The sequence below is a fragment of the Callospermophilus lateralis genome, chromosome 3, assembly GCF_048772815.1.
Source record: "Callospermophilus lateralis isolate mCalLat2 chromosome 3, mCalLat2.hap1, whole genome shotgun sequence".
NCBI classification, from domain to species: domain Eukaryota; kingdom Metazoa; phylum Chordata; class Mammalia; order Rodentia; family Sciuridae; genus Callospermophilus; species Callospermophilus lateralis.
The window spans coordinates 16,538,155-16,561,828 of record NC_135307.1 but is presented as its reverse complement, the minus strand read 5'-3'; positions in this window follow the sequence as shown (position 1 = coordinate 16,561,828).

Genomic DNA, 23,674 nt, shown 5'->3' with positions numbered 1-23,674 from the left:
TTTTTTTTCTGCATATCGTTCTCATTACCATATTCCTGTGCTTGAAAACTATAGTGACCTCCACACTGTCTGTAGAAAGAAATGGCCACTCCAGAGCAATGATACATAGGCCTTCCAGCCCATTTCCTGAGCCAGCCTACCTTTCCAAGTCCTCCTCACAGCCAGTGGCCATTGCCTGGCACAGTACCTGCTACACACTTGGTCACACTGGCCCTGCAAGTGTTAACCAGCTGTGCCAATCTCTGTCCTCTGCATGTAACACGTGCTTAGACTGTTTCATATTTTGTACATTCCGGTTGTTCCCTTTCCCATTCCATCTGCTTGGTGAATGTGTATGTATTCCCAAATCTCCTACTCCAATGTCACCTCTTTCCATAGCCTAACACTCCCGCAATCCACCCCCACTTCTCCCGGCAGGATCACTTTGGGTTCCCATCCCATGTACTGCATTCCTCAGATGTAGCAGCTCCTGCATTGGATGTTTATACACTCTAGTATGCTCTCAAGAGATAATTGGGTTCCCAAGAAAATTTACTTTATCAAAAGTGGATTATAAAACCAATCGATTCCATAAGAGATAAAAGGGGTTGAGGTGAGGGCGTTCGAGGCTTACAATAACAAAGTTAGTTTTCCTGTAGGGATTTCAATAATAACAGTGCTTTGTAGCTATCAGGAGTGTTTCATTGCAAGCCAAAATATCAAATTACTTGATCAAAAAAAAAAAAAAAAAAAACAACAAAAAAAAACTATCTCATTTGCCTCACAAGCCACAATCCTGTGAGTCTTCCAAACCCCATTGTCTTTGGACTTGAGCTTCTAATTTTGCTGGTGTCACAATTCCTAACACAAAGTCAACAAAAAGACACAAGCATGAAGAAGTGGGCTAAGGAAGCATCACTCACACCACAGTGGGTCCTGGACTTTGCTATCAGAGCCCTCCATTTTTTCAGCCCTAGCTGTTGTGACCAAAGTTTGTTAATTCATTGACCTTATGGTCAATACCCAATCTACTTAAGAAATCACTCTCTTTGGAGAAAGACCTCTATTTAGGAATGCATTATCTTCCTTCTAGATGGAAGGACACCAAAAGCAAGGGTGAACTCTTATTCAATTTTATCACCCTAAGATTGCTGAATTGATGATAAATGTCTTGCACTATCTGGACATTTAGTTTTGACTTTGACTAGAGCTGGTTTATATGCTTAGACCTTTGTAGCATGAGTTGGATACAGTTCCATTCCTCACCTCAAACTTCTATGTACTGATGGCAATAATTTATTGTCATGAAAGGAGTGATTTTAATAGACAATTGACCCTTTTATGATAAGGTATTAATGTTTAGTGGGGAATATGCTAAGACCTTTACATGAATTATCTCAGCTACTCTTTCCAAAAACTCTGTCACAAGTATTATTGCTGATCTATTATATATATGAATAAATTGAGACCTAGAAAGATCATTATTTATGCCATGAGCAAATTAGTGGGGAATGGCATAAAATAAGCTGTCAAAATAAAACTTCTCACTTTGAGTAGATGCCCTCTAATCTTTAATTGGCTTATAATTTTCCTCTCTGAACAGAAAGTCAATTCATTTACTTGGATTTTATAAGTTTTGTGATTAGTTTATCTTGCAGGATTTATCTGTTTGATATTAGATATTCAGTGGATGTTTTTTTTACGTCTGGGTTGGTGATGATTCGAACATTCTTAAGTTAAAATGACCATAGTTTTTTTTTCTATAGTAGAAAACCAAGGCTCTTATCATATATTTGTCCAGAGTAGTATGGGACCAGAGATGTTTTCTAAAGGAAATCTTGACCCATATCTTTGTTGGGCACTTAACTCTAGTGATATTTGAACAGTGAAATGGCTTCATTTTAACCAAAGGATGTCAGCTCTGCAAGAGTTGACTATTACAGAATATGTTCCATGCTTAATCCATACCTTAACATCCTCCAGTACTAATCAAGGTATTCCCTTGAACTCTCAGCTACTCAATTATTATCAAAAGCTTAGTTTATAGAAGCTAATTCATAGATTCATGAAAGACATTTTGAAGGAGTATTTTGCATATAGTCTTTTAGATTGCATATAAAGTATCTTAAATGAACTTGGGAAAGAATATATAAATATATATGTATATGTATATACATTCCTAAAGAATATATATATGTACATATATATATACACACACATATGTATATATTCTTTCCCAAGATCATTTAAGATACTTTATATACAATCTAAAATATATACATATGTGTATATATATACACACACACACACATATATGAAGTTGGAAAAGAATATATATGTATATATATACATATATGTATATATACACACATATATAAATATATATATGTATATATATGAGATATATATATATATACACACATACACATATGGGGGATATATAAAATTAATTAATCAGGGTGAATTCAAGAAAAACATTTAACTTCTTTGCACCTTAGTTTCCCCTTTGATACCATGCAGTGGTTGGGCATAGTGACCTTGATGTGTTTTCCACTGCTACTTGTTTCCAGAGGTAGTCTTAACTCTAACCATATGTGAGAAAAATCCCACAAATCAGCAAAAGTAGTGGAAGATCCAAATGTTATTTCTGTGTGGTCTGGAAATGCATGTGAGTTTATGATGTCACTGAGTCAATGTTGAACGTAGAATGGATGGATGCCTTTCTAGCTACCATATCCCCTTCCCTATCACTACCAATTCCCATCTGGACATTGAAGTGATTCCAAGGAAGCTGCATCTACCATAGATGAGTTGAGACACTCTTGCCATAGCTTTTGTAAGAGATGATGATGGCTTTGACCAGGGTGACACCAATGGAAATGGACTTAAGTATTTTTGATGGTTAGAAAATGGGAGATGAAGGAGAAATAAATCAAGAAGAACTTCTAAGTTTCTGGCCTCAACAACCTGGTGGACGATGGAACTATTTTCGGAGACTGAAGACTAAGGGAGAAACAGGTGGGTGTAGAATTAAGGGTTCAGTTTTGAATGTGTTAGGCTGGGGCTTCAGGTGGAAATGTCAAGAAGGTTGCACATGTAGTTCTGGAGTCTAAGGCCAGGTGTGGGCTGAATATACAAGAAGTTTGGGAATCATCAGCTTGAAGGTTGGAAATAAAGTCACTGAAGGAGAAAACAATGTGGCTTTCCCCTATTTCCAAGCCTTATTAGATTTCAGTCCATCTCTTCTTGGCCAGTTTTCCCTATAGTTACTCTTTATTAATAAACTGAAAAATTTTTAATGAATATTTTCAAGTCTGAGGTCTTATCTGCATTCCTTTTGCTTTAGTGTTCTCTTATCCAACAATGGGATTTAATGCAGATTAAATTGAGTTCTCTCTCAAATACAGAATCTTCTCCAAAAGAACCATTCTTTGATGACCACTCCCATCCTTCAGTAGGGCAGTCAATACTGTGGCCTACACAATCACAGTTCAAAATTGTTCATATGCTTTTGTTCCAACTCCCAAGCCCCCAGTTAATTAAAACTTCTTCTATAACCTGCTCATCTTTGAACCCCCGACAGCAGCTGCACAGTGCCAAGTCAGCACAGATTTACTGACTAAATAAATAGCCATGTTTAAGCCAAGGTCTTGGGAGTTTTGAAGATTGGATAAGTAACATATGTGTCAAGGTTTTGACCTGGTCCTTGGCCCCAAGGGGAAATGTTTTGGCCCATGATATAAAACCCCAGGAAAAGCAGGGAAAGGATTGAACTTCTAGGACAACTACAGCTAGCAATTCAATGCCTGACGTGATAAATATAAGAACAACAGGAAGCAACATTTAAGTTAGACCCATTCCAAAAATTTCAAGATGGATGCTGGTTATTCTGAAGGCGCCACTCCAGTTTAGCTGGGGAGCCATTCACCATTTGAGCCTTGACCCTATGAATGGCATTTACATGGGTAAGGGTTGGCCTTAGTTCACACATATCATTCCCAGTCTTTCTCGCCTCTGGTATCCAGCAATGAGTCCAATTTCCCTTAACTGCTTGGAAAAGTGGTAAATTATAGGGAACAAATGTCCCTTCCTGCAGCAAGAGGGACACCTGCCTCATGAATCAGTAGTTATGCAGATGGTGGGATAGAGAAGCCAAGCAGGAAGGATCTGGAGTCAGCTTGCCCTGATGGGCAATGAGTGCCAGAGCATCTTTCTCCCTTTCTAATCCTGCTGGGCTGGACCGCATGGCTTTCCACACAAATGTAGGTCATTTAAAATGCTGTCAGCAAGCTGCTGGTTTTCATTGCCAAGACACTGGAAAACCTACAGTGACTAGGAGAAATTATTTCCAAGCTGGTGCTTCTCACTTAAAACAGAGAATTCCAATTTTAAAAGCTGCATTCTCCCATTCTACACCCAGGGCCATGATTACCCTTCAATGTTGCCCAAATAGCCACCAAGTTCGGCTGCGTGTGTATTGGGGGTGAAAGGGAGGGAGGGAAAGATAATGTGGGACACTGTTTTTAAAGGCAGGAGTCATACACTTTGCTTTTGGATGTGTTTAAAAACATTATACTTGCTTATGGATAGAACCAAACTGTCAGTTATGCCAAGACTGGGAGAACATTTGGTATTTAGTTTGACTGAGAAAGAAAAATATCCATTCTACTGATTGGATTTACCATTTTGCAAAAGTTCCTCTATTTAATTCATGAAATTTAATCGCAATCATGCTGGGATTTATTACTTCTCATTAAGGTCTCCTTTGAAGAAGAGGAGAAAGACCTAGGGTTGAGAGGAAAGAGCTTTTTTCCAAAGTACCATAAGGCGTAATTTGGACTTCATTAAATCTCCTTAGTTCACTAATATAGAATTTATGACACTTAGGACAGAGAGTGGGCTGGTATTTATCTTGGTTTGATCTACGAAAAAGTGATTTTTCTCTGCAGGTGAATGATATAAATAAGGTCTGATGGAAAGAGTCTATATGCATAATAGAGTAAATATTCATTAGACACTTTATTTTACATACAAGTACTATGCTAATTCCAATTTCTAAAATATCTGCATTAAAGAATGTGATGGAGACCACCACTTGACAGTACTTTTCCACTTTGTTTCCTTTTACTGTTGTTTATTTATTTGTATTCCAACCCCTTCTGATAAGGATTTAATCTTAGCCTCCAACAAAGGTATAGGTAAAACTGAGTGTTTTTCTAATTACTATATCACACAAAACATTGAAAAAGATTTTCACTAAACTTGAGGGATACTTTGAGCTTAATCTATCTAAAAATATGCATGTAAAGTTCATTTTGAAGAGTTCTGGGAGGTGCTACAAAAAGCTAGTGTAGCAATTTTACTAGAAATCCCCAAATAACTTTAACAGTGTAAATATTTATTTCTGATTCACCAAAGAGACACCTTTCGTAGGCAGGTCAGAAAAAATAGAATACTCTTCAGGCATCACAAACACAGGGACTCATCTTTTTGTTCTATCATCCTGGTGCAGTGGACTCCCATCTTTTGGATACCTCATGATCCAAGATGGCTACCATGTGCCAGCATACTACCCAGTCAATGAGTAAGAAGAAGAAGGGAAAGACAAAGGAGTCCTCCTCCAATGAACTGGTCAGTACACTTGAGCAGCCTTCCTAGAAATCCCACACAAAACTTACACTTGCAGTTCAGTGACCAAAACTTGTTCATGTGGTCACACTTTTCTATAAGGAAGTTCTTGTTATTAAGAGAAAAGAAGAAAATGGATATGGGGCGGAAACAACAGCTCCAGCCACAAATAGGTAGCCACCCTCCTGAAACTATGGTACAACCAAAGGGCGCAAAATAGAAAATTAGGAGCAAAGAAAGTAAAAGAACTTATGCAATTACTATGCATAAGTTTGACATTGAGCTTCTTGACAGCACAAAAGGGAAATAATTATTTTTACTAAAGAAACAAATATATCAATTCCCCAGTAAAGGCACAGCTGATCCCAGGATAAAATTCCATAACATTTCTCATACTGGCACCACATATAAGCATAATAACCACATGTTCTGAATATTTTTAAATTTTACTCTCATTATTAAATATTCTCTCCCTTTGCTCTCCTTATATGCATACACTCATGCATGCATATCCAATTTCTGCCTTCAACTACATAGTCACCAAGGGTATTGGAAACAGTGGAAGGCATAATTAAATGTTCTTAATAAGTTTCTGCATGGAGTGTGACGAGTGGTTCTGTGGGAATCAGTAGAAGGGATGAACCAGAAATGTCTTAGTGGTATCATCCATGTCAGACCTTTGTGGTATGAGCCTGGGGGCCTTGTCAATGTCAGGCACAATTAAGTCCTGGAAGACTAACTCAGCCTCACCAAAGTACTCTTGAGATAGAGACAAGCACCCACCACGAGATGACTGTTAGGAAGACCAAGAGTGCCCTTCCTGGGAGCACTGTGCCTTCTCTCCCTCCCATTATGACCTCTGGGAAGCCAAATCTTCATCAGAGGACACATTTTGGTTTTGTTATGAAAAAATCACTAACATGGGTTCAAAATCCCTCCAATTCATTTTCCTCTGTAGGCAGACTTTTGTGGAAGTCCAAAGTTTCTCATGAAGTCAAGGAAGAAAAGGAAGAGACACCAAACATTTAATGGCATTAACTAAGACCATCCATTACCACATGGATGAGATAGTTTTGGTAGAGATCAGAAAATACAGAAATCTTTTAACTGAGATTCCTCCCCCATAAACAGTGTCTGAATGGACATGGCCAAGCCAACATCTTCCCACTTGCTTTTGTAGCTGCCTAAGTCTGTTTTGTGTCACAGCATTCTTTAATGATAACACTACAATCAATCAGTATAGCTTATGTCCTGCTCACCTAAGATTTCTTTCATGTGACCTTTCATTTCTTTTCTCTTCTTCATCAAGTGTTCCTCTCTCAGATTAACTTCAAGAGGGCAATCCATGTTCTTATGGAGGCATCATACGGAAGTTTCTAAGTGCAGGTCTTCAAATGACCTTCCCTAATTGCCAGGAACATAGCTACAGAGCTTGGAGGCCACCATTTATTGAGGGCTCACCATGTCAACCAAAGATCTGGGCAGTTTTACCTACAGTTTCTCATTGTATCTGTGTAGTAAATCTTGTGGAAAACATCATTTCCACCTTACCGTTAAAAAAAATGGAAACTTGCAAAGTATATTCATTTCCTGGGACTGGCATAACAAAATTACTCTAAATGTTATGGCTTAAAGCCACAGAAATGTGTTCTTTCACAGATCTGGAGGCTAGAAGTCCAAAATCAAGACTGTTCGTAGGGCTGCACTTTCTCCAAAGACTCGACAGACCACTTGTCCCTTGCCTCTTCCAGTTTCTGGTACAGCTACATCACTAAACTTCTGCCTGCATCAGTACCTCTGTCACCTCCCCCTCAGCATGTCTTTTCACTTTTTGTTTTAAGAACAGATGTCAAGGCCTCCAGTCGTAGCCCAGTTAGGTGGGTTAGAACAGTGTCGTCCAACAATTTTGGCAGCTTCCACAGAGCATCAGCTGTAGGTATCCCTCCTAACACACCCACCATGCATCCGGCTCTGTGCTATGTCTTGGAGATACAGACACAATTTAATCATGCTCTCTGCTGCCCAGGAGAAGAAGGAGAAGAAAAGCTGGTGATCAAATAAATGTGCATGGTAAGATATAAGCCTTGCAGTGACAAACTTTACCATAGAAACGGGAATATTCATCTCTAGCAGAGGCAGGACCCAGGGATGGAACTATTGGGTTCTCCATCTGATATCATATACCAGTAGTTGAACCATATGAAAGGCGACCCCAGGTCAGCCTGACTTTAAAAGCATTCCCAATGTTCTCTCTATTCCATAAATGCATTTGAACAAGGGCAAGATTAATGAGGCAGAAGTGTGTACCCTAGATGATCTGACCTTGTCTTGAGAGGTGGATATCACACGTGTCTAAGTCTTCCTTTCTGAATATCTCCTGTCTCATCTGGCTGCTGAAGATGATAAACAAAATGGTAGAATTGTCAAAAGGTCTCCTTCATATGAGTTTAGCAACTCAGCACATTGCTGCTTCCCCTCGTGATTGTGTGACTGCCTGGGAGCTGTAGCTGTCTGCCTGTATCCAGGGTCTATAAAGAGGATTGGACAGCATATTGCTAACCTGAGAAAAGATCAAATTTCAAAGCTCAGTTTTTAAAAACTGATTAATTAATTTTATTTATATATGGCAGCAGAATGCATTACAATTTTTATTACACATATAGAGCACCATTTTTCATATCTCTGGTTGTATACATAGTATATTCACATCAATTTGTGTCTTCATATCTGTACTTTGGATAATAATGATCATCACATTCCACCATCATTAACTACCTCATGCCCCTTTCCTTCCCCTCCAACCCCTCTGCCCTATCTAGAGTTCCTCTACTCCTCCCATCCTCCTGCTCCCTATCTCACTATGAATCAGCCTCCTTACATCAAAGAAAACATTCGACATTTGGTTTTTGGGGAATGGCTAACTTCACTTAGCATTATCTTCTCTAACTTCATCCATTTACCTGCAAATGCCATGATTTTATTCTCTTTTATTGTTGAGTAATATTCCATTGTGTATATATGCCACATTTTTTTTAACCATTCATCTATTGAAGCGCATCTAGGTTAGTTCCACATTTTAGCTATTGTGAATTGTGCTTCTATAAACATTGATGTTGCTGTGTCCCTGTAGTATGCTGCTTTTAAGTCCTTTGGGTATAGACTGAGTAGAGGGATAGCTGGGTCAAATGCTGGTTCCATTCCCAGTTTTCCAAGGAATCTCCATACTGCTTTCCATATTGGCTGCACCAATTTGCAGTCCTACCAGCAATGTATGAGTGTACCTTTTTCCCCACATCCTCGCCAACACTTATTGTTGTTTGTATGCATAATAGCTGCCATTCTGACTGGAATGAGATGAAATCTTAGAGTGGTTTTGATTTGCATTTCTATAATTGCTAGTGATGATGAACATTTTTTCATATATTTCTTGATTGATTGTACATCATTTTCTGAGAAGTGTCTCTTCAGGTCCTTGAGCCATTTATTGATTGGGTTTTTTTTTTTTTGGTGTTTAGCTTTTTGATTTCTTTATATAACCTAGAGATTAGTTCAAAGCACAGTTTTACTGAATGTGTGCCACTTTTGCATCACTGTAAAACTGAAAAATCTTAAGTCAAACAATCATAATGTGGTGACCACCTCTAATCACTCATATAATAAATGCTAAATCCAAGACTCAGTAACAAGAATGTTCAATGTAACACCATCATGGCAGAAAAACATAACAGGAAATGACCAGATTCCAACCTCAGGGCTGAATCAGGCCCAGGAAGACAAAGGCTCATTTAGTCCATGAAGTGAACAGAACTACCTTTACTTCATTAAACCTGATGACCAGCCCACGGGTGGCCAGTGGGCTCCATGGGAGAAGGCACGTACACTCAATACTACTGTTCACATAAACCAAGGGCTGTGTTACAAAGTCCATTGGAATTGTCCCCAAAGTCATTTATGGCAGCTCTACTCGTTAATTTGATCTTATTAAACAACTAAATATTATGCAAACTTATGCAAGATGAGTGCAGAGAGACTGTTTCTATGAAAAGCATGTTATATTGCCAGGAAGGACTTCATTAAGCGGAAAGGTGCTAAAGAATCGCTGTGGAAGGAGATGTAGGTGAGGCAACTCCAAACATATGGGAACATTTATGAGGTTTTGCACCAGGATTGTTTGGCTGGATCATTAAGTTCTCATTCCACATTAAAGATACAGAAACTGGAGACAAAGGTGATGCCATTATGGGTCATCTTTGGGTAAGACAAAGGGTTGGAACTACAGCTGTTGCAATCTGTAAAAAAATTGCCCTTGGGGCTGGGGTTGTGGCTCAGTGGTAGTGCACTTGCCTGGCATGCATGAGGCACTGGGTTTGATTCTCAGCGCCACATACAAATAAATAAAAAAAATAAAGGTCTATCAACGACTTTAAAATATTAAAAAAGTGCCCTGCTCTGTGCAAACATGGGTGAATGAATATGCATGTATATGTATTTGTACAAACTAAAATGCCCGAGGCATGTGTGTTAGATTTTCTAGGACTCTGCACTCATTAATTTTCTATAATGAAGCAGCTGCTGAGCCATTGAGAGGGAGAAGGATATACATCCATAGAAAGCAATACTCTCCAGCTGTCCAAAAGGAAAATGTAGAAGAATATTTTTGACATGAATAAGGTCATCATGATATGTTGTTACATGAAAAAAATCATGCTAAAATAAGCACAGTGTAATCTCACTTATGCAAAAAAAAAATACATGTGTCACAATAAAACATTTTTTAAAAATCTGACTGGTAGAAATATAAGCAACATTTTTTTCTTTGTGTCTTTCATATTTTCTCATGTGTCCACAATAAGTATTTTGTGGGAAAAAAAAGAAAATTACAATCAATGTGCATGTTTGCTTCGAAAAATATACATGTGCACCCAGAGACTCAAGAGGATGTGATTGCCTGTGTCAGAGTTCTTCTTTTAATCAGTGCTATGGTTTGAATGCTTGTACCCCAGAATTCAGGTGTCGGAAACGGAATTCCCAAAGTCATATATTAGTGATATTTAGAGGTAGGGCCTTTGGCAGGTAATTAGAATTAGATAAGGTCATAAGGTTGGGGTGACCAGGATGACTTTAGTGGCTTTATAAGAAGAGGAAGAGAGACCTGAACTAGCATGCTTGCTGTGTCTCACCACCTGATGCCCTATGCTATGCTATGGTACAGAAAGAGGGCCCTCACCAAATGCCATGCAGATGATAGCACCATGTTCTTGAATTTGCCAGCCTACAGAACAGTGGGCCAACCAAAATTCTATTCTACTAAATAATTCAGTCTCAGCTATTTTGTTACAGCAACAAAAAACAGGCAAAGACAATCTGGTCACAAGTTATATTGGATTACTGGTCCACTCGACTCTAGCACAACCTCATTTTAACTGATTACATTTGCATCAATCCTGTTTCCAAATAAGGTCACATTCTGAGATACTGGGGGTTAGGACTTCAATATGTGAAGATTTGGGGGTATGGTAGAATTCATAACAGCCAAGGACTCTCCTCTTGCCAAACACACAATGGAGTCCTACCCTGACTCAGCTCACTGTGCCTGTGGTGCAGCCATCTCTGCCTCTTCTATAGGGCCAGTCCGCTTCTTTGGCTTTATTCAGAAAGGCTGCCTTAATGCCTCCCACAGACTGTTTCATGGAGCAAAACAGAGGGAGAGGTTGCCCAGAAGTTGTTCTCAAGGATGCCACGTCCCCTCTGTTCATGGGCCTTGGTCTCCTAAGGGGGGTGAGCCTTTTAGTGGCTCAAAGAGTTTTCAAGGGAAGCACCCTGTGCAAACACAGGGGAAGCTCACCTTCCAGCCCCAACTCAGGTAGGCAGTTCCTCGTGTTCTTCTGACTCTTTGGGCCTGGGCCCCACCTCCTTATTCTGGGCCCCAGTTGCCTTCAGCCTCCTAGGTGGCCTGCTGGGCATCTCCTTAGCCTCCCTGACTCCTCCCACAGATTGGTCACAGTCTGTTTGCTTGTCTGTACAAATCTGAGGGTCTGATGCGGGGGGAGGGGGGTCAGATGTCACTTCTGTTTCAGTTCATTCTCTTGTCTCTACGTGGCTGTCACCTCTGGGATTGCCAGGAGGATGATCACAGAGACACAGGATCTGAGCCTGGAAGCAACCCCAGCAGCTGCTTTTTCCTCCTTCTAAGGACATCATGCCCTGAGAACTGCCGCTGGGAGCCTGTTCTCTTCCTGGGGCAAAGCTGTGTGTCTCTACATCAAGTTGGCAGGAGGCAAATATGGGGAAGATGTTTGGGGAGGCCCTGTTTGTGCAGCTGCCAGTTCTACCAAGCAAATGGAAGCAAGCTTATATTCAGCAACAAGCAAAATCTTCTATTGTGAGAACTGCTCCAGGGAGGCCATCAGCATTGTCATTTAGGTGGTTGTCTTCAGAATTCCTTCCATGCATTGGTGGCTCTCAGCCCCCTAAACTCTCCCGCTCCATGAAGGCAGCCTCTTGTTAATACAACTAGGTGGAGAGGCCAAGGGGAGGCCAGCACATTGTGGCAGTTGTCCCAAGACCTGCACCCAGGTCAGGCTAAATGACTGAAACCAGCTCTGTCCACAGCAGCAACCACCTCCCTCTCTCCTTTTTTAGAGTTTGAGGTTGGAGAAGCCAGGGAAGAGAATTCTATCATTTTACTGAGGTATGACATATACTCAGTAAAGGACATGAATCTTAAGTAGATTCTGACTTCTTCCACCATAGAATCTTTTTGCCTCTTCCTGAACCTCATATCAATGTGACCATAGAGCGTATTGCCTTTCATGGCTGGCTTTGCCCATTGTTCATTAACCTGTGAGGTCCCTCATGATGCTGCATGGAGCATTGGTTCATTGCTTCTACACTGCTCTGCGAAATCGAGAATTTCTCTAGTAAGGACTATCAGGTTGCTGGGTCTGAGAAACACCCTCAGTCCACCCCTACTTGAATGACTGTGGAGAGGAAAGTGCTTTCCTTTTTTGACAGATGTTCAAAGCTTGAATTGGGCTGTGGAGCAGGGGAGAAGGAACCCCATCTAGGCATCTAAATTTAAGAGACTAGCTGGTGGACAGGCCAAGTTAATCACAGCCTCCCAACAGCAGATGAAGCGACAATAGGTAGAACCTTGTCAATACAACAAGGTGGAGAGGCCAAGGGGAGGCCAGCAAACTGTGGCAGTTGTCCCAAGACATGCACTTTGCAGAGTCTCCCTCTCTGGAGGCAAAGACCCAGGGAGACTATCCTCTTGAGCAACAGGGTGACTCTGGGGCATGGCTTACTCAATTGGTATGAAAGTCTAAAACATACATAAGGCTGTGTGTACTCCATTACCAGTATCAGTCACCCTCACAGATCACAATAACCAAAGAGTGGACCGCTCCTCTTCAGTTCTCTCTTCCCTCTTAAGTTTCCTTTTGCTTTTTTCCTGACTTCTCCTTTAGGGTCATTTTTATTTCTGTGCATTTAAGACAATTTGACTTTTCTGTAAATGGTCAAAATATCCCAGAAGTTCATTAAATGGGATTATTTTGATCTAGAACCTTGTATCCCTGGAATTTTCCTATCCATGGTAAGCACCCCATCTATATAAATCCCCCTTCTCTCTGCCTTGTTGGTCAAGAATTAAAATAGACCTAATTATGGATGGGAGTTGTAGCTCAGTGGTAGAGTGCTTGTGTAGAATGTGTGAGGCCCTGGGTTTGATCCTCAGCACTACATAAAGACAAATAAATAAAATAAAGGTATTATATCCATCTATAGTTATAAAAATATTTTTAATAGACCTAATGACCAGTAGCACATCCCTATGGGAACAGCACTATGGCCAGGTGATTATCATGTGATAGCCAGAAGATTTACTGACAAATTGGTTCATATTTTTATATTGAGATGAAAAGGAAAAGAGATTCTTTGAAAGTTCAATGATGTTATACAAAGAAGCATAGACATTCATATACTCTCGACTGAACCACGGGTCTCTTCTGAGTAGATTATTCTGTTTTGTCTTAAGACTAAAAAAAAAAAATCAGGGAAATAAAGAGTCAAGAAGTTAAGGCGAGGTGGAAGTGGACAACCTCCTACCAGTCATATCAAATGAATCAACTCTATTGATCAACAGAGTATCACATGTCACAGCCAAATTGCTATCACATCCATGGGATTCACTAATTCATTTAGCATTTATTGAGAATGTACCATACAGTAGGCTCTGGAAATTCAGTGACTCTTGTCTTTAAGAGTAGACACCAAATCAGAATCGGCAATACAAGAGGTTTATTAGGAAGATTTTTAAGAGGGAAAGTAGAAGAGAGAAAGTAGAAGAGCAACACATCTGCACCCAGGTGAAACACATCTGATCCCAGAGAGAAGTGTGTCTTACTACCTTTGTGTCACTGGGAGCAAAAGATCCAACAAGAACAACTTAGAGAAGGAAAAAGTTTATTTTGGCTCATAGTTTCAAAGGTTTAGTCCATAGTCAATTGACCCCATATCTCTAGATCTAAGTGAAGGACTGCTGAGAGCCATAGCCGAAGGAGCCCCAGCAAACTTCCAGCTGCCAGCTGATGATTGGCTCACAGAGGCCCCAGCAAACTTCTAGCTGCCAGCTGATTGGCTCCTCTGTGGTGATGCTCATTGGACTGTTTCAGACCACGGAGCTGCTGATTGGGGACTTTTTTGGCTCCGCCCATATGACCCAGCCAGTCGACCTCAAGAGCAGGAGGAGTGCAGGGGGGGGGGGGTTTGAGAGGCTTGTGGGAAGCTGGTGGTGGCAGTTGGGCTCTGAGGGAATTCCTGAAGAGCTCCTGTGGCATGGCATGTGTTCTAAAAATAAAGTTCTTTTCTGCTTGATAAGTGGCTCCTGAATTGTGCCCAGCCAGATTTCGGCAAAGGAGAACATCATGGCAGAAGAAAACAGCTCAGAACATGAAAACCAGGAAGCAGGGGCAGGGGTACAAGGGCTCACAGGGAAGATGCACCCTTCCAGGGGACACCCCCACTAACCCACCTCCTCCAGCCACCCCCTACCTGATGCCCAGTCGGTCTGTTCAAACCCTGATGGACTTATTAGGTTACAGCTCTCATAATCCAATTATTTTACCTCTGAATATTAACAGAAAATCTGGATACCTCATATTCAAACCATAACAGAAGTGTGGGGGCTAATGTTATGAGTCAACTGAACTAAGCCACAATGTCTACATATTTGGTCAAACATTATTTTAGATGTTTCTGTGAAGGTATTTTAGATGAAATTATCATTTAAATTAGTAGATCGATTAGATTCCTCACGATAAGGCAGATAAAACTTAGGCAACCAGTTGAAAACCTTAATAGAGCAAAGACCCAAGCAAGAAAGAATTTTGTCAGCAGGTGGCCCTTGGATTCAGACTGCAAGTTTGCCCTGCATCTCCAACCAGCTGGCTACCTTGAAGATTTTGGACTTCTACCTTCAGATCCTATGAGCCAGTTCTCTAAAATAAGTCTCTTACATTTTTTCTTTCTCATCTGTGTATGTGTGTGTGTGTGTGTGTGTGTGTGTGCGTGTAGATACATATGGATACATACACACACATCTATATACATACATATATGCACTTATATACATATATATGTATACATGCATTTATATACATATATATGTATACACACACACACACACACACACACACACACACATCTTGTTGGTTCCGTTTCTCTAAAGAACCCCAACATAGGAAGGAAGGAAGGATGGAAGTTTGGTTGTCTGGGAACATCTTAGACTCAAGTGAAGTGTATTAGTCAGGTTCTAGTAATTATAACAAAATACCTGACATAATTAACTTATAAAGAGAAAAAGATTATTTTGGCTCACAACTTTGGAGGCTCCAGTCCATGATCAATTGGCCTCATTGCTTTGGGCATGTGGCAAGGCAGCACATCATGGTGGGAGCATGTGGCAGAGCAAAACTACCCAACTCATCAACCAGGAGGCTGATGGAGAAGAAGGAACTGAGGACTTGCATTCCCTTTTGAAGGCATGTCGCCAATGACCTAAGGAGCTCCCAGAATGTCCTACTTCCTAAAAGTTCTATCGAACCTCTAAAGAGCACCACCCTGGGAACCAAGTCTTTAATACAGAGCCTTTGGGGGATCTTCAACATCCAATCTATAGCAGGTGGTTCCAAGAGAGTTTGGTAAGGTCATGGGGAATTCTCAAGCCAAAGACACACAGGAGAAGTCCTGCATCTGCCAGGAACAGCCCTGTCTTAGCATCCATGCCATACTCAGCTACTGGCTAAGCACAGTTAGAAAGCATGGCCTTGGTCTGAACAAAGTGATGGCCTTCTGAACACAGCCCTGGACCTTGGTCAATTATGTTCCTCAGAGATTTGAGGGACAAATTATTATGGCTGTAACAGATAATGATCAAAACAGAACAAAATTCTTATTGTCAAAGACCTTACATTCTAATAAAAGGTCAATAATCACTAATAAGGAAAGCATAGATTATGTTTGTTAGGGATTTAGGCTAAAAAGAAAATTGAGAGAAATGTCGGGAGTGGATTATTTGAGAATTGTTTATGTCAAAACAAACCCCAATATTATGTATAAGTGTAATGCGCTAATAAAAACATAAAAATGACAACCTTAATAAACATCTAACTTCAAAATGTCTTGCACATGGTGGATACTAGCTCATTTAAATTATTTAATTTTTAGTTTTCAGCAGACACAACATCTTTGTATGTGGTACTGAGGATCAAACCCGGGCCGCACGCATGTCAGGCGAGCACGCTACCGCTTGAGCCACATCCCCAGCCCTTAAATTTTTCATATAAGGAAAAATTTATTAGAGGACGTTCTTTGAGCTCCTATCTATCTGTGTCAGGTACTGGGCTGCTTTGACTGTTCACTCATACCCTTTATTATGTTCTCTGCACCCACATTGACCACCTGCACCTCCCTGTAGTTATGGCTACTTCCTTGCTCTTGTTTGTCCTGAACTCTTGGCCCATACACTGTCACATTCACTGTGCTTTGTTAGGACTACTACCTTTCTATGGCCTGGTCTTGTGGCAACAATAAGATGTGCCCTAGATTTCCTAGGATGACTCCAGTTTCAGATATTCCCTCCACTGTCGAGTTGTCAGACCTCACATTCTAGTTTGTTTGGTTAACAAATATGGACACCATTGTTTTATCTCTTTCTGGTCCTACATAGTTCATGATGGGAGAATTGAGCCCCATGAAGTTCTATCATTTGTTCTTTTTTTTCTTTTAATGGATTTTGTTTCAAACTGTACAATAGCCAATTGAAAACCCCCTTTTCTAGTTACAGTCTAATCAAGTCTATTAAAAGGACTTGTTCAATCAGGATACTTTCAAATATTTTGATTTTGATATGTAAAATATTTTTAAATTCAAAGTGAAATTTCTTAAATGAGAAACTACCATATTATGGTCACAAAATTTTTGAAAAATATTGGTGTGAGGGAAAAAAAGTCACCCAAATCACAAAATACAGAGACAGCCAATGTAATATGCTGTCTTTCTTCTTTCTTTCACATTAGTAAAACAAATTTGGTTATGATACCCATTGGCTCCCATCCTCCCTCTATCCAGTATCTTCAACCTTGTGAAAATGTGACCTTCCTGTTAGCCTATTTAAATTTTGGACTCATATCATTATGATGGGGTTTTACTGTACGTACACATTTTATCTAAACAGTATCAAAACAATGTGGCCCATCCTGTGGTCATTACTTAGTGGGAGCTCTGATGACATGGAAGGGATTATCATTTGTTCTTATGTACTTATTCTATTTAACTGTACCCTTCCTATGTTTGAAAATAAATCTTAGAAGGCTTCAAGGGTAAGTGCAAAATAGAGTGAATCAGAAAAGAAACTATAAACTGCATCAGGTATTTTAAACAGAGGGTTGTTCCACAGGGAATTATATCTGTGTTGGAAAACTGGAAGAACAAAAAACGGGGACAGAGAGATAAACCACAGACACTAACCAAAGGAAACATGTCTCACTGCACTCATCCCTGTCATGAGTCTCTTACCTGGACTGTTGAATCTATGAAAAGTCTTTAGTTTTAGGCACTGAGTTACACAGAGACTGATTCTTATGGAATTTCTCATAGAACCATGGAGTTTCAATAGGAATAGTCTCAATGCAAGAGTCTAAATTCATATAAAATTTGAGTTTTCACAAACTTACTTCCAAAGCTATTTGATAATCATGGCAAACAGGCAACTTTGGGGAATTTCAGTTTACTAAATGGTTCCCTTGGGGAGATCCAACATGGCAGCGGGCACGGAGAGATCAAGTCTCTGACCTCTTCAGCTGCGCGGGCAGTCGTAAACCGTCTAAATGCTGTTTGCTCAGGATCACTAGGCAATGTTGAGCTGACGTGGATCTGGGGCGAACAGTCTGGGCCTCTCAGAACACACACGGAGCCCGGATCGGCTGAATTCAAGCTCCCATTTGCCTGCGTCTCGCAGACAAACCGCTGTAACTCAGCACTAAACAATCCCGCTCTAACAACTGGTCGGCCCTTCTAAACCTGCGGAGGTTAATACCAACCAAGCCTTCATAGGCAGTGGCCACAGGATTGAGACGGGGTTTGGGAGAGCCAGTCAGGACCCACCCATTGCATTGGTCACCCAGCAAAGGGAACGAACTGTCGCCATTTGCATGGGACACCACCATGGCAGAGAACTGACGTCACCAGAATGCGGTGGAGGAGATAACTTCATTGAAACCAGCGGTGACAGTGACTTCTTCCCTTCCCTTCTAATACCTTTCCTCCCAAGCATCAAATAAATTTATAGGAGTAAACAGTAACTCAGCAGTTAAACAGAACAAGAAGTAAAAAGAGCAGCATGAAAAAGCAAGGAAGAAAAGGAATACAAACAATGCAGGACAGCCTAAATATTCAGGAAGACCTAGAGGCATCAGAAAAATGGTCAAATAAAGAACTCAAGGAATATCTTAGACAGCTGGAATGGAATCTTAAAGAGGATATGAAACAGTAAATTCAAACAGTGAAAGAACACATTGAAAATGAATTACATAAACAGATAAAAGAAGCAAATAAGCATCTTTATCAGGAGATAGAGATTATTGAAAAAATCAAACAATAATTCTAGAAATGAAGGAAACTATAAACCAAATTAAAAACTCAAATGAGAGTATCACTAACAGAGTGGAGCAAGTAGAAGCCAGAACGTCAGATAATGAAGACAAAATATATCATATTGAAAAGAGTCTAGCCAACTCAGAAAGGCTGGTAAAAAATCACGAGAAAAAATCCAAGAGATATGGGATAACATAAAAAAAACCAAACTAAAGAGTCATCGGGATAGAGGAAGGTATAGAGGTTCAAACCAAGGGAATGAGCAACCTGCTGAATGAAATAATTATAGAAAACTTTCTAGAAATAAAAAAGGAAATGGATACACAAATTGTAGATGCATACAGGACACCGAGCACACAAAATCACAGTAGACCAATGCCAAGACACATTGTTATGAAGATATCCAATATAAAGAACAAAGAGAAAATATTAAAAGCTACAATAGAAAGGAGGTAGATTACATTCAGGGGTAAACCAATAAGGTTAACAACGGATTTTTCATCACAGACGCTGAGAGCGAGAAGATCCTGGAACAACATATTTCAAACACTGAAAGACAATGGATGCCAACCAAGAATTTTGTATCCAGCAAAATTAAGCTTCAGGTATGACAACGAAAGAAAAATCTTTCATGATAAACAAAAGTTAAAAGAATTTGCAGCCAGAAAACCAGCATTGCAAAGCATCTTGAGCAAAACACTACACGAGGAAGAAATGAAAAACAATAACCAAAACCAACATTGGGAAGTACCTCAGTAAAGACAGAGGGTGGGGGGGGGAAAGCTAATCATGGAGAAACAAACTAAATTTAAAAAAAAAGATAAATAATCAAATATGGCTGGAGTACAAACCATATATCAATAGTAACTCTAAACGTTAATGGCTTAAACTCTCCAATAAAGCGACATAGGCTGGTAACATGGATTAAAAAAAACAAATCCAACAATATGCTGCCTCCAGGAGACACATCTGATTGGAAAAGACATACACAGGCTGAAGGTGAAAGGTTGGGAAAAAAATATACCACACACATGGTCCTTGTAAGCAAGCAGGGGTGGCCATCCTCATATCGAATAAAATCGACTTCAAGACTAAGTTAATCAAAAGGGATAAGGAAGGACATTATATACTGTTAAAAGGAAACATTCACCAACAAGACAAACAATTATCAATATTTATGCACCAAATAAGGGTGCTGCGACATTCATAAAACAAACTCTCCTCAAGTTCAAGAATCAAACAGACCACAACACAATAATTATGGGTGATTTCAACACACCTCTCTCACCATTGAACAGATCCTCCAAACAAAAGTTGAATAAAGAAACTATAGAATTCAACATCACAATCAATAACCTAGACTTAACTGACATATATAGAATATATCAACCATCATCAAGTGGATATACTTTTTTCTCAGTAGCACATGGATCCTTCTCAAAAATAGACCATATAATATGCCACAGGGCAACCCTCAGTAAATATAAAGGGGTGGAGATAATACCATGCATTTTATCTATCATAATGGAATGAAACTGGAAATCAATGATAAAAGAAGGAAGGAAAAATCCTACATTACATGGAAAATGAACAATATGTTACTGAATGATCAATGGGTTACAGAAGACATAAAGGAGGAAATCAAAAAATTCTTAGAGGTAAATGAAAATACAGACACAACATATGGAATCTATGGGACACAATGAAAGCAGTTTTAAGAGGGAAATTCATCGCCTGGAGGTCATTCCTCAAAAAAAGGAAAACCAACAAATAAATGAGCTCACACTTCATCTCAAAGCCCTAGAAAAGGAAAAGCAAAACAACAGCAAATGTAGCAGAAGGCAAGAAATAATTAAAATCAGAGCAGAAATCAACGAAATTGAAACAAAAGAAACTATTGAAAAAATTAACAAAACTAAAAGTTGGTTCTTCGAAAAAATAAATAAGATTGACAGACCCTTAGCCATGCTAATGAAGAGAAGAAGAGAGAGAACTCGAATTACTAACATACGGGATGAAAAAGGCAATATCACAACAGATGCTACAGAAATACAGAAGACAATTAGAAATTATTTTGAAAACCTATATTCCAATAAAATAGAAGATAGTGAAGACATCGATAAATTTCTTAAGTCATATGATTTGCCCAGACTGAGTCAGGAGGATACACACAATTTGAACAGACCAATATCAGTGGATGAAATAGAAGAAGCAATCAAAAGACTACCAACCAAGAAAAGCCCAGGACCGGATGGGTATACAGCGGAGTTTTACAAAACCTTTAAAGAAGAATTAATACCAATACTTTTCAAGTTATTTCAGGAAATAGAAAAAGAGGGAGCGCTGCCAAATTCATTCTATGAGGCCAACATCACCCTGATTCCGAAACCAGACAAAGACACCTCAAAGAAAGAAAACTACAGACCAATATCTCTGATGAACCTAGAAGCAAAAATCCTCAATAAATTCTGGTGAATCGGATACAAAAACACATCAAAAAAATTGTGCACCATGATCAAGTAGGATTCATCCCTGGGATGCAAGGATGTTTCAATATACGGGAATCAATAAATGTTATTCACCACATCAATAGACTTAAAGATAAGAACCATGTGATCATCTCGATAGACGCAGAAAAAGCATTCGACAAAGTACAGCATCCCTTTATGTTCAAAACACTAGAAAAACTAGGGATAACAGGAACTTACCTCAACATTGTAAAATCTATCTATGCTAAGCCTCAGGCTAGCATCATTCTGAATGGAGAAAAATTGAAGGCATTCCCTCTAAAATCTGGAACAAGACAGGGATGCCCTCTATCACCACTTCTATTCAATATAGTTCTCGAAACACTGGCCAGAGCAATTAGACAGACAAAAGAAACTAAAGGCATAAAAATAGGAAAAGAAGAACTTAAATTGTCACTATGTTCAGACGACATGATTCTATACCTAGAAGACCCAAAAGGATCTACAAAGAAACTACTAGAACTAATAAATGAATTCAGCAAAGTGGCAGGATATAAAATCAACATGCATAAATCAAAGGCATTTCTGTATATCAGCGACAAAACTTCTGAAACGGAAATGAGGAAAAACACCCCATTCACAATATCCTCCAAAAAAAAAAATAAATAAATAAATAAATAAAATGCTTGGGAATCAACCTAACAAAAGAGGTGAAAGATTTATACAATGAAAACTACAGAACCCTAAAGAGAGAAATAGAAGAAGATCTTAGAAGATGGAAAAATATACCCTGTTCATGGATAGGCAGAACTAACATCATCAAAGTGGTGATATTACCAAAAGTTCTTTATAGATTTAATGCAATGCCAATCAAAATCCCAATGGCATTTCTTGTAGAAATAGATAAAGCAATCATGAAATTCATATGGAAAAATAAAAGACCCAGAAAAGCAAAAGCAACTCTAAGCTGGAAGTGTGAATAAGGCGGCATAGCGATACCAGATTTCAAACTATATTACAGAGCAATAGTAACCAAAACAGCATGGTACTGGTACCAAAACAGGCGGGTGGACCAATGGTACAGAATAGAGGACACAGAGACTAATCCACAAAGTTACAACTATCTTATATTTGATAAAGGGGCTAAAGCATGCAATGGAGGAAGGATAGCATCTTCAACAAATGGTTCTGGGAAAACTGGAAATCCATATTCAACAAAATGAAACTGAATCCCCTTCTCGCGCCATGCACAAAAGTTAACTCAAAATGGATCAAGGAGCTTGATATCAAATCAGAGACTCTGCGTCTGACAGAAGAAAAAGGTGGCTTCAATCTACATACTGTGGGGTCGGGCTCCAAATTCCTTAATAGGACGCCCATAGCACAAGAGTTAATAACAAGAATCAACAAATGGGACTTACTTAAACTAAAAAGTTTTTTCTCAGCAAGAGAAACAATAAGAGAGGTAAATAGGGAGCCTACATCCTGGGAACAAATTTTTACTCTTCACACTTCAGATAGAGCCCTGATATCCAGAGTATACAAAGAACTCAAAAAATTAAACAATAAGATAACAAATAACCCAATCAACAAATGGGCCAAGGACCTGAACAGACACTTCTCAGAGGAGGACATACAATCAATCAACAAGTACATGAAAAAATGCTCACCATCTCTAGCAGTCAGAGAAATGCAAATCAAAACCACCCTAAGATACCATCTCACTCCAGTAAGATTGGCAGCCATTAGGAAGTCAAACAACAACAAGTGCTGGTGAGGATGTGGGGAAAAGGGTACTCTTGTACATTGCTGTTGGGACTGCAAATTGGTGCCGCCAATTTGGAAAGCAGTATGGAGATTCCTGGGAAAGCTGGGAATGGAACCACCATTTGACCCAGCTATTGCCCTTATGGACTATTCCCTGAAGACCTTAAAAGAGCGTACTACAGGGATACTGCCACATCGATGTTCATAGCAGCAGCACAATTCACAATAGCTAGACTGTGGAACCAACCCAGATGCCCTTCAATAGATGAATGGATAAAAAAATGTGGCATTTATACCCAATGGAGTATTACACAGCACTAAAATATGACAAAATCATGGAATTTGCAGGGAAATGGATGGCATTAGAGCAGATTATGCTAGGTGAAGCTAGCCAATCCCTAAAAAACAAATGTCAAATGTCTTCTTTGATATAATGAGAGCAACTAAGAACACAGCAGGGAGGAAGAACAGGAGGAAAAGATTAACATTAAACAGAGACATGAGGTGGGAGAGAAAGGGAGAGAAAAGGGAAATTGCATGGAAATGGAAGGAGACCCTCATTGTTATACAAAATTACATATAAGAGGTTGTGAGGGGAATGGGAAAAAAAACAAGGAGAGAAATGAATTACAGTAGATGGGGTAGAGAGAGAAGATGGGAGGGGAGGGGAGGGGAGG